General features: G+C 40.0%; 1 protein-coding gene across 3 annotated transcripts in view; it reads right to left on the bottom strand.

Moving 5' to 3' along the window:
- The window catches only part of IL1RAP (interleukin 1 receptor accessory protein), a 143,243-nt gene that overhangs the window by 68,743 nt on the left and 60,591 nt on the right, over positions 1 to 13,909 (bottom strand). The window contains exon 1 of one of the 3 annotated variants that reach the window (XM_023214744.1): positions 2,034 to 2,158. The exons of the other annotated variants lie outside the window; for them this stretch is intronic. The gene's annotated coding sequence lies outside the window, so the exon portion shown is untranslated. Of the gene's footprint in view, positions 1 to 2,033; positions 2,159 to 13,909 lie in introns of those variants that run through there. 3 annotated transcript variants of the gene reach the window in all.

Below are 13,909 nucleotides of genomic sequence, written 5' to 3'. Positions count from 1 at the left end.
GAAGGAAGGAAGGAAGGAAGGAAGGAAGGAAGGAAGGAAGGAAGGAAAGAAAGGAAGGAAAGAAAAGAAAGGAAGGAAAGAAAAGGAAGGAAAGAAGGAAGGAAGGAAAGAAAGAAAGAAAGAAAGAAAAGAAGGAAAGAAAAGAAAGGAAGGAAAGAAAAGAAAGGAAGGAAAGAAAGAAGGAAGGAAGGAAGGAAAGAAAGAAACGGAGGGAGGGAGGGAGGGGAGGAGGGGAGGGGGAGGAGGGGAGGAGGGGAGGAAGGGAGGAAAGGAAGAAAGAGATCTTTTTATTTCCATATGTTTTGAGGTAGGAAAATGTTTCAAATACATCACTTAGAAATCATTGCCTTCTTTCTTCCACCACATCCCACCAAAGACTACAAATCCAACATGGTTGACATAATCCACAGTAATGTACAGTTTAGATGGAAGTTTTAGACACATTATGTCCTTTGATCCCAGATGTAGAGGCTATTGCCCCATTCAGGGGTTTGAAAGACAGGTTCAGAAAGTGAGTGTGGAAGCTCACAGAGCTATCGGGCAGCAGTTTTCCTGATTCTAGAGTCAGTCCTCTATCCACTGACCTCAGGTTCTCAGGTCTTACTCAGCCCCTTGGTTTTTATTTTGGAGATTTTATATATAATTTCTTCCCTCAAACGCTCCACCCAATTTGATTCTTCATGTTGACAAACATCTCAAACCATGTTTTCTTTTTCTTCTGTGCTATAGCAAACTCGCTACTGATCCTTTCTTTGAATACAGGAATTCATCTTCAGACAGATCACTTTAAACTTCCTCACAGCTAAATATAGCTCCTGAGATACTTCTTGTAGTATACCCTATGGAGAGCAAAGACATAGGGTCAGAAGACCTGATTTCTTGTCCTAATTCTGCCAGTGTGACCACCATTGTAACTGCCACCACCACAGGAACCACCACTACCATTCACTTAATAGTGAATGTTTTCTATACACCAGGTATTAAGTGCTTTACATTTATTATCATTTTCACTCTTCATAATGACTCTTTCAGATAGCCTTATTATTGCCCTCATTTAACAAACGAGGAGCATGAAGCACAGATAAGTTAAAAGATACCCACACAATTACACAGCCAGTAAGTAGGAGACAGGGATTCTAATGCACATCTATCACTCTCTAGAATTGAATGCTGACTTTGACCAAGTAACTTTCCTTCTTTGGGATTCAGTTTTATCACGTATAAGAAGATAAAACCAGATGATCCGTAACCCTGTCCATCTCTATAGTATGATGGGTTTATAATCAGCGTTAATATCAAGAGTATTTTCTAGCCTGACTCTGAAAAATATAAATCAAGCCAGTTTTTCAGAGAAAAGAACGGAAGTGGGTGGGCACTCATTAATAGAAAGTGGAACAAAGTGAGTAAGCAAGTGAGACTCTTTCACGAAGAACATGACATCCTTGATTAGCACCTCCCAGCATCGGAAGGCACATATCGCAGCCAGAAGGCAGCGGGGCAGATCACATCTGTCTAAATTAGGGAGTGTCATTATATAGTCCTGTTTCCAGTGGAGACTCTGAAGCTACCTTCATGCTTAACTTTCCCTCACAACACCCACTTTTAAAAAGCAGAGGAGTCAGAAATGTCAGGCTGTCCTCGAAGGCAGCTCCCTGGGGCATTAGCTGCCTCTGTCTTATTAAGTATAGTCAGGCATGACTCAGCTCCTCCATCAACTGTCTGGGAAGGAGAACATTTCATGCTGGTAGAAAATCACCTTAAGCAGAACAATGGAAGACATTTAAGGTAGACAATTAGAGTCAGGTTGCTTATTACTCAAAATCAAATCATCCTTTTCCTATTCTAGCCAGGAGGGCATAATCACGGCCAATCGGGAAACAGGGCTGCCTTTGCTTAGAACACAGCAGAGCCCTCTGTCACCTCCAGTTACAACTATCAGCCACGGAGACACCTCTTCTGTCTGGGTCACAAAGCAAGGTGAGCTGTGGGTTATGGCATGTCTTTCAATCCATAAACCCTCAGTGAAAACTTACCACATGCGACAGTTTATGTTCAGCTCCAATGAGGGATAAAGGTACAAGGAAGATATACACTGTGCTCTCAAAGATCTCACTGTCAAGATTGGGTGGAGCGTCAGGCAAACAACCACAACACCAAGCAAAATGAAGCAAATGCTAAAAGGAAAAAATAAAGATGCAACCTGTCATAGGAGGGCAGATGGCACTTTTTTTATTTTTATTTTTTGAAGCAGAGTCTCGCTCTGTCACCCAGGCTGGAGTGCAGTGGCGCCATCTCGGCTCACTGCAACCTCCGCCTCCCAGATTCACGCCATTCTCCTGCCTCAGCCTCCCGAGTAGCTGGGACTACAGGTGCCCACCACCGCGCCCAGCTAATTTTTTGTATTGTTAGTAGAGACGGGGTTTCACCGTGTTAGCCAGGATGGTCTCAATCTCCTGACCTCGTGATCCACCCGCCTCGGCCTCCCAAAGTGCCGGGATTACAGGCGTGAGCCACCGCGCCCGGCCCAGAAGGCACTTTTAATTCGGACTTCAAGATGGGTGGTGCTCATCAGCGCCCTCACAGAAGAGATGGCATCTGATTTAAGTCTGGAAAAAATGCATAGAATGTGCACTGACAGATCCAAGGAGAAGAGTCCAGGCTGAGGCGAGCCATGATGAGTTAGTACATTAGTCAGCTGGGGTTGGATCACAGGGTGTGGGATGATTTTGCAAAGCATGAGGATGGTAAAGGGTCAATGAGACTAGGGTCAATCAGGGTAAGAACAAACTTTATCCTTGTAGCAACTGAGAGTCACTAATGGTACTTAATGAATAAAGTGACACTTTTTTTTTCTGAGATGGAGTCTCCTTCTATCACCCAGGCTACAGTGTAGTGGTGCAATCGCGGCCCATGGCAACCTCAGCCTCCCGGGTTCAAGCAATTCTCCTACCTCACCCTCCCAAGTAGCTGGGATTACAGGCACACACTACCATGTCCTGCTAATTTTTTGTATTTTAGTAGAGATGGGGTTTCACCCTGTTGCCCTGGTCTCAAACTCCTGAGCTCAGGCAATCCACCTGCCTCGGCATCCCAAAGTGTTAGGATTACAGGCGTGAGCCACCATGCCCAGCCTACAGTGACATATATTACTGATAAGTACGAGCAGAAATAAAAGATAGGCGGGGCCTTATACTTGTGCCCTGAAGCCGTCTGATGGGTCACACACATGGGCAACTCCACAGGTGTCAAGAATGAAATTTCTTTACCCATTTGTTATTGAATGAAGTCAAATGAGACAAGTACAGCAAACTGGCTGAGGGGGTGGGGAGACACAGTGAGACTAATGGCTTCTGATGTGGTCCTTCTGCTTTACAATTGTTAGAGTGGGGCACTGTGACTTATCAAGTTGAGAAAGACTGCATTGCCTGGCACGGCTCCCTCTTCGTCCCCTAATGACCATCGCCATCAAAGATAATACATGTGGCTGCAGACAGGGAAGCCACTTTGTTACGGTTTGTAGGATGGAATCATCCACAGCCTTTATTGTTACTGTCTTCAGGGCCTCAAAGTATTTTAATGACCAGAAACCTCAATGAGTGACAACCCTCTGTAGTATAGCACATTATCTATACATCCCTATGACACTCAGGACATTATTTCATGGGTTATAAATATTTGGATACTGGATTCTCTTTCCAGCTACTCAAAGGCTCCTTGATAACTCTCAAAAGTCAAAGAAAAATATCTGCAACTTAATTAAAAAGGGACAAAATATTTTAACAGAGACTTCACCAAAGGAGATACACGTATGACAAAAATGGCCCAAATCATTAGTTATTATATAAACATAAAATTAAAAATCACACAAGATACTACTGCAAAACTATTGGAATGGTTAGCATGGTAAAAAATGGAAAGTCCGGGCGCGGTGGCTCACGCCTGTAATCCCAGCACTTTGGGAGGCCGAGGCGGGCAGATCATGAGGTCAGGAGATCGAGACCATCCCGGCTAACATGGTGAAACCCCATCTCTACTAAAAATACAAAAAATTAGCCAGGCGTGGTGGCAGGCGCCTGTGGTCCCAGCTACTCGGGAGGCTGAGGCAGGAGAATGGCATGAACCCAGGAGGCAGAGGTTGCAGTGAGTTGAGATCACACCACTGCACTCCAGCCTGGGCCACAGAGCAAGACTCCATTTCAAGAAAAGAAAAGAAAATAACGAGTGTTCGTGAAATGTGCAGCAGCTGTACTCTCATTCACTGAGGACGGGAATACAGAATTGAGTACAGCGACTTTGGAAAACAGTTTGGCAGCCTCTTATTAGGTTAAACAGATACTTACCATACGACCTAGCAATATCAGTCCTAGGTAATAAAATCTTGTGTTGAGACAAAGCCTGTGTATAGATGTTTATAGCAGCCTTAATCATAATAGGCAAAAAACTTGAAGCAATCAAATATCTTACAACTAATGAATGAATAAACAACTGTGGTATATCCATACAATGGAATGTTACTCAGTAACAAGGAATAGACTTCTCATACGTACAATAATATGGATGTACCTCAAATGTGTTATGCTAAGTGAAAGAAGCCAGACCAGTACAATTCTATCTGAAGCCAGACCAGTACAATTCTATCTATCTGATATTCTGGAAAAGGCAGAATTATAGGAGCAGAAAACGATCAGTGGTTGCTAGTGACTGGAGGTGGGGGGACTGCACAGTGGCAGCATGAGAGAAATTTGGGGGGATAATGGGACTTTCTGTACCTCAATTGTGATGGATGTTACATGGTTGTACGTATTTGTTAAAATTCATAGACTTCTTACACCAAAAAATTCAATTTGACTATATGCAAATAAGAGTGCATAAAAAGAAAGATAAATTTTAAAAGGTTCAGTTCCTGCCTCTTGTTCAAAGACTTGGCCTTACTTGTAACAACTGGGCAGAGGCAACCATTTCGTCATAGCCCCATTGTTCATTGCCATTTCTCACCCATCTCCAAGTAGTCAAATCACACAAATTTTTCAACGCCGAAATTGGACATGACACCTCTGGATACAGATTGCTGCTCTCAGTTTGAAACCATTTGCCTCGCTTTGAAACCACCATAGCTGTTTCTCTGAACCTCTCTTACGATACTAACCACTTTGTACCTTGCAAACTGTTATCTGAGGCTAATTCGCTGCTAGACTGTGAGCTCAAAGAGAGAGCTTTAGTCCTGCTCATCTAGCACAGTGCCCAGCACACAGAGTTTGGTGGGTATTTGTTTCTAATGGGGTGGCATGAGTATTGTTTGCACTCACAGTAAAAACAGATCAGTAACTACATAGAGAAAAAAATCTATGCTTCTTCAGAACTCTCCGACATAAATGCCTTGTTATCTCATACAAAATAATCTCATAGCTGATTTAAAGAATTAAGTGTTACTTATTTATTATATCCTTTCATTCATTCGCTGAGTATTGACTGAGCACCTAGTAAGTGCAAAGGCTTTGCTACACATTAAAGATACACAGGTAAATAAATCTGCCTGTTCTCATGGAACTTTCATTCTAGAGAAGGTCACAGACATTAATTAATTAAGTAGCTAAACAAATAATTACACAATTAACAACAATTGCTATTGGAGTGATTACCATGAAAAAGACGTACAGGGTATAAAGTGGATATATTAACAGGGATCTGACTTAGCCTGAGAGGTCAGTGATTAGGCCAGGAGATGGGATGTTCCCTGAGAAATCGATTTTTGAGCTGAGTGCAACAGAATGAAGATGTGAGGGGCAAAGTTGAGAGGAGAGTGTGTGACGGAAGCACTTAGGTGAGAAAGGGAACAGTCCATGTGAAGTTCCTGAAGAATCTCAGAAAACTTCATTACCAGGGCCAAGAAAGACAGTGGAATATGAAGAAGTGAAGCAATAGGTAGGAACTTGAACATATAAGAGCATATAGGCTGCTGTAAGGAACTTAAATTTAATTCTAAGAATAATGGGACATATTCCAGGGTTTTCCACAGAGGAGACGCCTGATTTAATTTACCATTTGAAATAGGTAACACTGGTTGCTGTGTGAAGAATGGACTGTAGAGAGTAAAAGTAAAGGAGAAACAGCTAATTATGAAGCAACTGCAGAAAAATTTAAGAATGTGCTGGGCTGGGTGGCTCAGCCTGTAAATCCAGCATTTTGGGAGGCCGAGGCGGGTGGATCACCTGAGGTCAGGAGTTTGAGACCAGCCTGACCAACATGGTGAAGCCCCATCTTTACTAAAAATACAAACTTAGCCTGGGTGGTGGCATGCACGTGTAATCCCAACTACTCAGGAGGCTGAGGCAGGAGAATTGCTTGAACCAGGGAGGCGGGGGGTGCAGTGAGCCAAGATCGCGCCACCGCACTTCAGCCTGGGCCAAAAGAGCGAAACTCTGTCTCAAATGAAAAAAGAAAAAAAAGAAAAGTTCAAGAATGAGATGATGTGGACTAGGATGATACTTAAGATGGAGAGGGGCAGATAAGAGCCACATGGAAAATGAGCAAAGATAGATTGATCAAAAATGTAAAGAAATAGAAAGGCGACTTGGTTCAGAGGCTCTTGAATCTCAAACTATGGAATGCTAGCTTGTTAGAGTCAAGAACTAAGCAAATTAACAGACGTGGAAACAGATTCTGAGAGGTTATAAGTAGCTTGCCCAAATCACCCAGTAAATTAGCAACAGAACTGAACTGCAGCCTCAACATCTTTTATCCTCTTTATGTTATTCCTCATTTTTATTTTTTTTTAGAACTTTGACATCCACTTTGGTTTTCATTTTTAAAACACAGTATTGGTGCCATTCACGAGTCATGGTGAAGAGAACAGACCCTGAAACAGATACAGAACACATGACACAAAGGAGCGTGAAGAAAAGCACAGGGACTACTTGTTCTTTATCATATCCTAATGCCAATCAAATACCTGGCTCTTGGAAATACCTCAGACAATGGCTGTTGAATGAATAAAGTTTCTTTTCCCATATTCTTTGGCAAATATGTTGAAAAATACAAGTTTCAACTGATTTGGAGTCATCGAAACCAGGGAAGGTGGCAGAGAATCATAGGACCATAAACTCGTTGTCAAGCAACTGGTTTTGAAAAATATGCTATCTGCTTTTGAATTCTTAAACAATGGACATATAACTAAACATCTGGATTTTGTGAAAACTCTGCTGGGCAAGGGTTTGCTCACATTTGGAAATACGGATTCTTGTAGGCAAGCACCCAGCTTCAAATGTAAAAAGTCTCAATCCTAATTTCATAATGCAGAGCACCAAATGGTGCTTACGTACCTGCCAAGTGTGTGGTTTCTGGGCTCATTTGACTGAGCTTCTGCTTCCTTATTTGCTTTTACTGGTTACAGAAAACTTCAGATTCATTCTCTCACTGGATCTCCAAAACAGCTCTGTGGGGCACACGGGGCTGATATTATCAGCTTCATTTTACAGATAAGGACACAGAGTCATACGGAAGCCAGGATTTGACTTGAGTCCAGGTTTTTCTTCTCTGCATTATACATTGTGAATTACCCAGGGCATGTTCTGATCCAGAACATTTTCTGAGCTCCCATAGCACTGAGATTTATATTTGTTACACTAACAAAAAAAGGAAACACTCAGATGCCCCTTCACTGAATCAGAGATTAAAGGGCTGAGTCCTCTGAAGACCTCTGAATTCACAATGACCTCTTCTGCTGCTTCTTTTTTAAAAACCACTTTATTGAGGTATGATTGACATACAAGAAGCTGTATATATTTGATGTGCACAAAGTGATGAGTTTGGAGATACATACACGGCCAAGAAACCATCATCACAATCTATGCCATAAACATACACATAACCTCTAAAAGTTTCCTCCTGCCCTGTTTATGTATTCATTTATTATTTTAGTGATAAGAACACTCTATATAAGATTTAATTTCTTAGCAAAATTTTAAGTATACAATACAGAATCGTTAACCATAGGCACTAAGCTGTATAGTAGATTTCTAGGACTTACCTTGCATAACTGATACTTTGCATCCTTTGATTAATACCTCTCCATTTTTCCCCCTTCTCAGCCTCTGGCAACTACCATTCTACTCCCTGCTTCTATAAGTTTGACTATTTCAGACTCCTCATATGAACAGCATCATGTAGTGTTTGTCCTTCTGTGCCTGGCTTATTTAACTTAGCATAATGTCCTCCAGGTCCGTGCATATGGCAGGATTTCCTCCTTTCTTAGGGCTGATATTCATTGTATGATATAATGCGTTCTCTTTATCCATTCTGGAAAAACACTATGGAAGTTTTGCCAAATAATTAAAAATGAGAGTAGCATTTCATCCAGCAGTCCCACTTCTAGAGAGATATTCACTGGAGTTGAAATCAGTTGAGCATGAGAGTTGAAAATGAGATCCACAAGAGCTGAAATCAGCTGAACATGAGATATTCACAGGAGATGTTCTCAGTTGAATATGAGAGTGTAAATACCTCAAATAGGTATATACTTCAAAATACTTCAAAAAGACATTTACAATGGCACAGTTACTTTGGAACATAATTGGCAGTTCTTCAAAATGTTAAGCGTAGAGTTACCATGACCCAGTAATTCAACTTACAGCTATATACCCCAGAAAAATGGAAACATACATACACACAAAAACTTGTACACATATGTCCATAGCAGCATTATTCATGAGAGTCAAAATTTGGAAACCACACACAGGTGCATCAGGGATGAATAATATTCATCAGTTATGATTCAATGATGAATATTATTCATCACTAAAAAATGATGTAGTGATACATGCTATTATCATAGCTATACCTTGAAAACATTGCATTAAGTGAAAACTAAATCAACCACAAAATGCCACATGTAATATCATCCACTTATATGAAATATCCAGAATAGACAAACCTATAGAGACAGGAAGTAGACCGCTGGTTGCCTAGGGCCTGGGGTGGGGAGAACGGGTTGTGGATTGGCTGCTAATCCTCAGGGCTTCCTTTTGGGGTGATGAAATGTTCTAAAATTACATTGTCGTGATGGCTGCATGACTAATGCGTCTGGTTTTATTGCTTGCAATACAAGATTCCTTGTATTGCAAGCAAAAAATATATAAAATATAAAAATGTCCTTGGTAATAAAAAGGTAGGGATCCCTTGGATCTGCCAGGAAAAAGAATAATGGACTTGGGAAAAGAGGACAAAACCTTGAGTCCTGGTTCTTCTGCTTCCTATATGCAAAACTACATCTAAACCACCTAGTCTCTCCAGGCCTCTATAATTTGTGAAGTGAGAATAATAATACATTTTACAATGCTATTCTAAGATCAAATAATATAAGCATTTTAATACTGTAAATACTGTACGATATCATTCATCCCTGTAATGGTTACTGAATGTAATGGTAATGTGAACGGTATCTGACACACAGTGTAAGCCCAATACAACATATGTTTATTGCATAGAGAAATGAAGAAACACTGATGGTTGAAGGAAGAAGTACTCATTTGTTTAACACATGCATAACCATGCCTACAGATACTGAAATGTTGACAACTAGCTTAGTATACTCTGTAGTGCTGAGCTCTTAAAAACAAAACCAAAAACAAACAAAACAGAAAGCTGCCTGTAAAGAGAAATGTTTAATGAGTAGATAAAGTTGGTAAGAATCAGGGTGTATAGATAGATTTTGGGCTAAGTATCTAATATGGTTTGGCTGTGTCCCCATCCAAATATCATCTTGAATTGTAGCTCCCATATTCCCCTCATATCATGGGAGGGACCTAGTGGGAGTCAACTGAATCACAGCAGTGGGTTTTTCCCCTGCTGTTGTCGTGATACTGAGTAAGTCTCACGAGATCTGATGGTTTTATAAAGGGCAGTTCCCCTGCACACCCTCTCTGGCCTGCTGCCATGTAGGACATGCCTGTGCTCCTCCTCTTCTACCTTCCTCCATGATTTTGAGGCCTCCTCAGCCACGTGGAACTGTAAGTCCATTAAACCTCTTTTTCTTTATAAATTACCCAGTCTCTGGTATGTCTTTATTGGCAGCTTGGGAACAGACTAATATAGTATCCAATATTAGTAGACTGATGGAGTAAAGTGGGGAGTCGCTAATTTCAAATTCCAAGTATTTGGGTAGCTAATGCTTAATTTCTTGACATGACATACTAACAAGTACACAAACACGAGCCATGGTTATCATGCAGGAAAATCTATGGTAGTATCTATTTTCCCTCACAAAGCTTCTAATTTAGTAGTCTACCGAGGTCATTTCATTAATATTAAAATTATCTCTGTGCTAAAGAAGTTATTAACATACCAATTTACAGATAGAAACAAAGAGCTAAGGCTTAAACTATCATACCTGTCACAATTGCCTCTTGCTTGCCATCCCGAGGAATACAACAGTTCAGATCTATATACTTTCTTACTTCTAAAAATTAAGTTACCCTTTACTTCCAATTATAAATTTAATGAGATTGAAATACAATCAGACAATAAGTAATTTTATTTTTGAATTATTTTCCATTTCAACTTCCATTTTAGATACGGGGGTACATACACAGGTTAGTAACATGGGAATTTTGCATAATGCTGAAGTTTGGGGTATAGACACTCGATAGGTAGTTTTTCAACCTGTGTCTTCCTCCCACCTCCCTCTGGTAGTTCTCTGCAGAGCCTACTGTTCCCATGTTTATGCCCATGTGTGCCCAATGTTTAGCTCCCTTTGCAGCAACATTGACGCAGTTGGAGGCCATAATCCTAAATGAATTAATGTAGTAACAGAAAATAAAGTTATTTTAAAAGGGGTAGAAATAAACCCAAACATAATTCCACTTTTCAAAGATAATCACTGTTAAAAGTTGAGTGGAGGCTGGACATGGTGGCTGACACCTGTAATCCCAGTACTTTGGTAGACCAAAGCAAGAGGATCACTCAGGAGGAGCTCCTGAGGCCAGGAGTTCAAGACCAACCAGGGCAACATAGCGAGATCCCATCTGCACCAAAAAAAAAAAAAAAATTAAAAAATTAGCTGAGCCTGGTGATATGCCCCTGTAGTTACTGCTACTTGGAAGGATGAGGCAAGAGAATCTCTTGAGCACAGGAATTTGAGGCTGCAGTGAGCACTCTAGCTTAGGTGACAGTGCAAGAGCCTGTCAACAAACAAACAAACAAACAAAACAAAACAAAAAAAATAAGGCATGCCAAAAAGATTTTCCATCTGCTTACACATGCATGACCAGATTGGCGTGCTGGTAAACAGCCAGGGAGTGATGATGAGGAAGCTAATTTCTAGCATCAGTTTATCAATTTCCATGGGGTAAATACTCTTACCAAAGCCAATTTCAAATGACTAATTTGACAAATGGCTCAAAAGTTTCCTAAAAATTTAATAATTGGTTCTTACAAGCCCATACCACCTAGCTCCAGCAAACAACTGCCACAGTTGCTAAAGGTTTCACACTAGTTCTGCTATATGATATGTGTTTTTAAACAGAAACAGCTATCATAAATGAGTCCATCATATTCCATTGTATTGATACATATATATTGATTTACGCTCCTTTATCATGAATATTTATATTGTTTCCAAAGTTACTTATTTTAACCATCCTATGAAAAATATAGTTTTTGAGTATGTCTTGATGCATTTCTCTGATTATTTTCTTAGAATATAGGGTGTATGGTTCATTACAAGATTAAAGGGAGGTATTTTGGTGGTATCTTTGATAAAAAATAGCCAAGGTCCCTTCCACAAAGCCTATTCCAGGTGAGCTCTCAGCCACTGTGTGTGAGAGACCAGCATACCTGGTCATTAGATCACCGTATCCTGACCAATGCTAGGCTGGATTGTTCTTTAATCTCTGCCAGACTGATGAGTGAAAAAAAAAAAAATGGCATCTCATGTTGGTTTAATTTGAATCTATTTTCTCACTCATGAACTTGAGTTCCTTTTTAGACTGATGAATTTGTGTTGATCTGTTTTTGACTGCCTGAACTGCTAGTTTCAAATCTTTGCTAATTTTCCATTAAAATGTGTGTGTGTGTGTATATATATATATATAATAGCTCCTTGTATTCTGATGACATGAACCCTTTGCCATATACTTATGTTTTCCCAATTTTTCATTTGTTCTTTAACTTACAATATTTTGTGCTATATTAATTTTTAAAATCTTTATGTAGTCAATTATGTCAAACTTTCTTTGCTGACGCCTACCTTTGACGACATATCTACAAATGTCTCCATCCCAACATTATAATAAATGTTTGCATATATTTTTTTCTAGGGTTTAATTTATTTTTTACAGGAAGGGGAACATCACACACTGGGTCCTATTGTGGGGAGGGGGTAGTGGGGAGGAATAGCATTAGGAGATATGCCTAATGTAAATGACGAGTTAATAGGTGCAGCACACCAACATGGCACATGTATACATATGTAACAAACCTGCACGTTGTGCACATGTACCCTAGAACTTAAAGTATAATTTAAAAAAAGTTAAATATTTAATTCAACTGCGATTTGTTTTGAGGTGAAGTACAAGGTAGGAATTCAACTATTTTTTTTCTAAAAATTATCCAAATGTCCTAGCATTTAAATATATCTTCTTCCTCTGACTCTGGATGTTACCCTGGGCAGCCGCCAGCTGCAGAGCTGGCTTCTTTTCTTTTCTGGATTCCTGTTTTCACTTCAATTTTGGCCTCTAAGGATTTCTTACCAACTCAGCAATTCATTTTAAATGACATTTATTTTTAAATGCAGCATTTCTAGCTGCTTTACAGCAAAAGGGGTGTTGAGAGGACCTTGTCCGCCATACTGGGAAAAACAGAAATCTTTTCCAATCTTATTCCTATATAGCAGCTCGCATGACCATTTCATACCTTAGCTGGATAATGTAAAGGCCCTGCCCAAATCCTTTCAATGGCTTTTTATTGCAGTTAATGTACCAACACCCTTAGTATGTGCTGCACCCTGCCTACCTCTTCCTCTTCACGCCATGTTCCTTTCCCCATAGTTCTCAAAGCTCCTGCAACCCAGGGCCTACATCTCATGCCACTGCCTTGGAAGGTGGCTGTTTCTCATTCCTCAGTTCTCAATTAAATAGCATATTCTTTAATAGCTCTTCCTTCACTACGGGGTAAGGAAAGGAATATCCCATTACTTTCTGTCAATATAATGCCTTGTTTATAACTATAGAGAACTTCTTATAAAAATGTGTTTACTTACTTATATTCTTCAAGTAAGAAAATACTTGAAGCCATCCCCAAGACTGTGAATTCCATGAGGGCAAAGATAATTTTTGTTTTGGTTACCAGTACAGGCAAGCACAGTGTCTAGCACATACTCACAAACTATAGACGAATGAATGAATACATATACAATGTCTTCATCTTTACCTACCCTATGTACAAGGGCTGCACATAACAGGGGTCCAGGAGACACAAGCTGAACTGGGTTTCACATCTAATCATGAAGGACCAACCTCCCTAAATGTGGAGGTCATACAGATCTTTGACCTGTTTCTATTAAATCACAAAGGTACATATTTAAAATAGGAGGGCAACACTTATCATCCTTTTATGACAAAAATATTCCATGTTTTGAAATGAATAATCAGCCTGTTTAATAAAAAAAACAAAAACTCATTTCCCTAGGACTGAAGAGGATTTGTGTATTAAATCTGCTGGGATTTCAATTCTGGAGAGTTTGCAGTAAACGAAATAGCTTACCTGTGTATGAATATGGATTGGTTAAAATGCCCCCAGCCCATATTTTTGTGTAGTTGCTGAGCCCAAGTGACAGTTATTCTAGCTGTTTTGTTGCCATACACACAAAAAAGTGATCGTTTCCGAGAAAGATAAAACATTCCAGCTCCACCAGAAA

Source organism: Piliocolobus tephrosceles, chromosome 2, assembly GCF_002776525.5.
Source record: "Piliocolobus tephrosceles isolate RC106 chromosome 2, ASM277652v3, whole genome shotgun sequence".
In the NCBI taxonomy this organism is placed as follows: domain Eukaryota; kingdom Metazoa; phylum Chordata; class Mammalia; order Primates; family Cercopithecidae; genus Piliocolobus; species Piliocolobus tephrosceles.
This window is presented reverse-complemented; position numbering and strand designations above follow the sequence as displayed.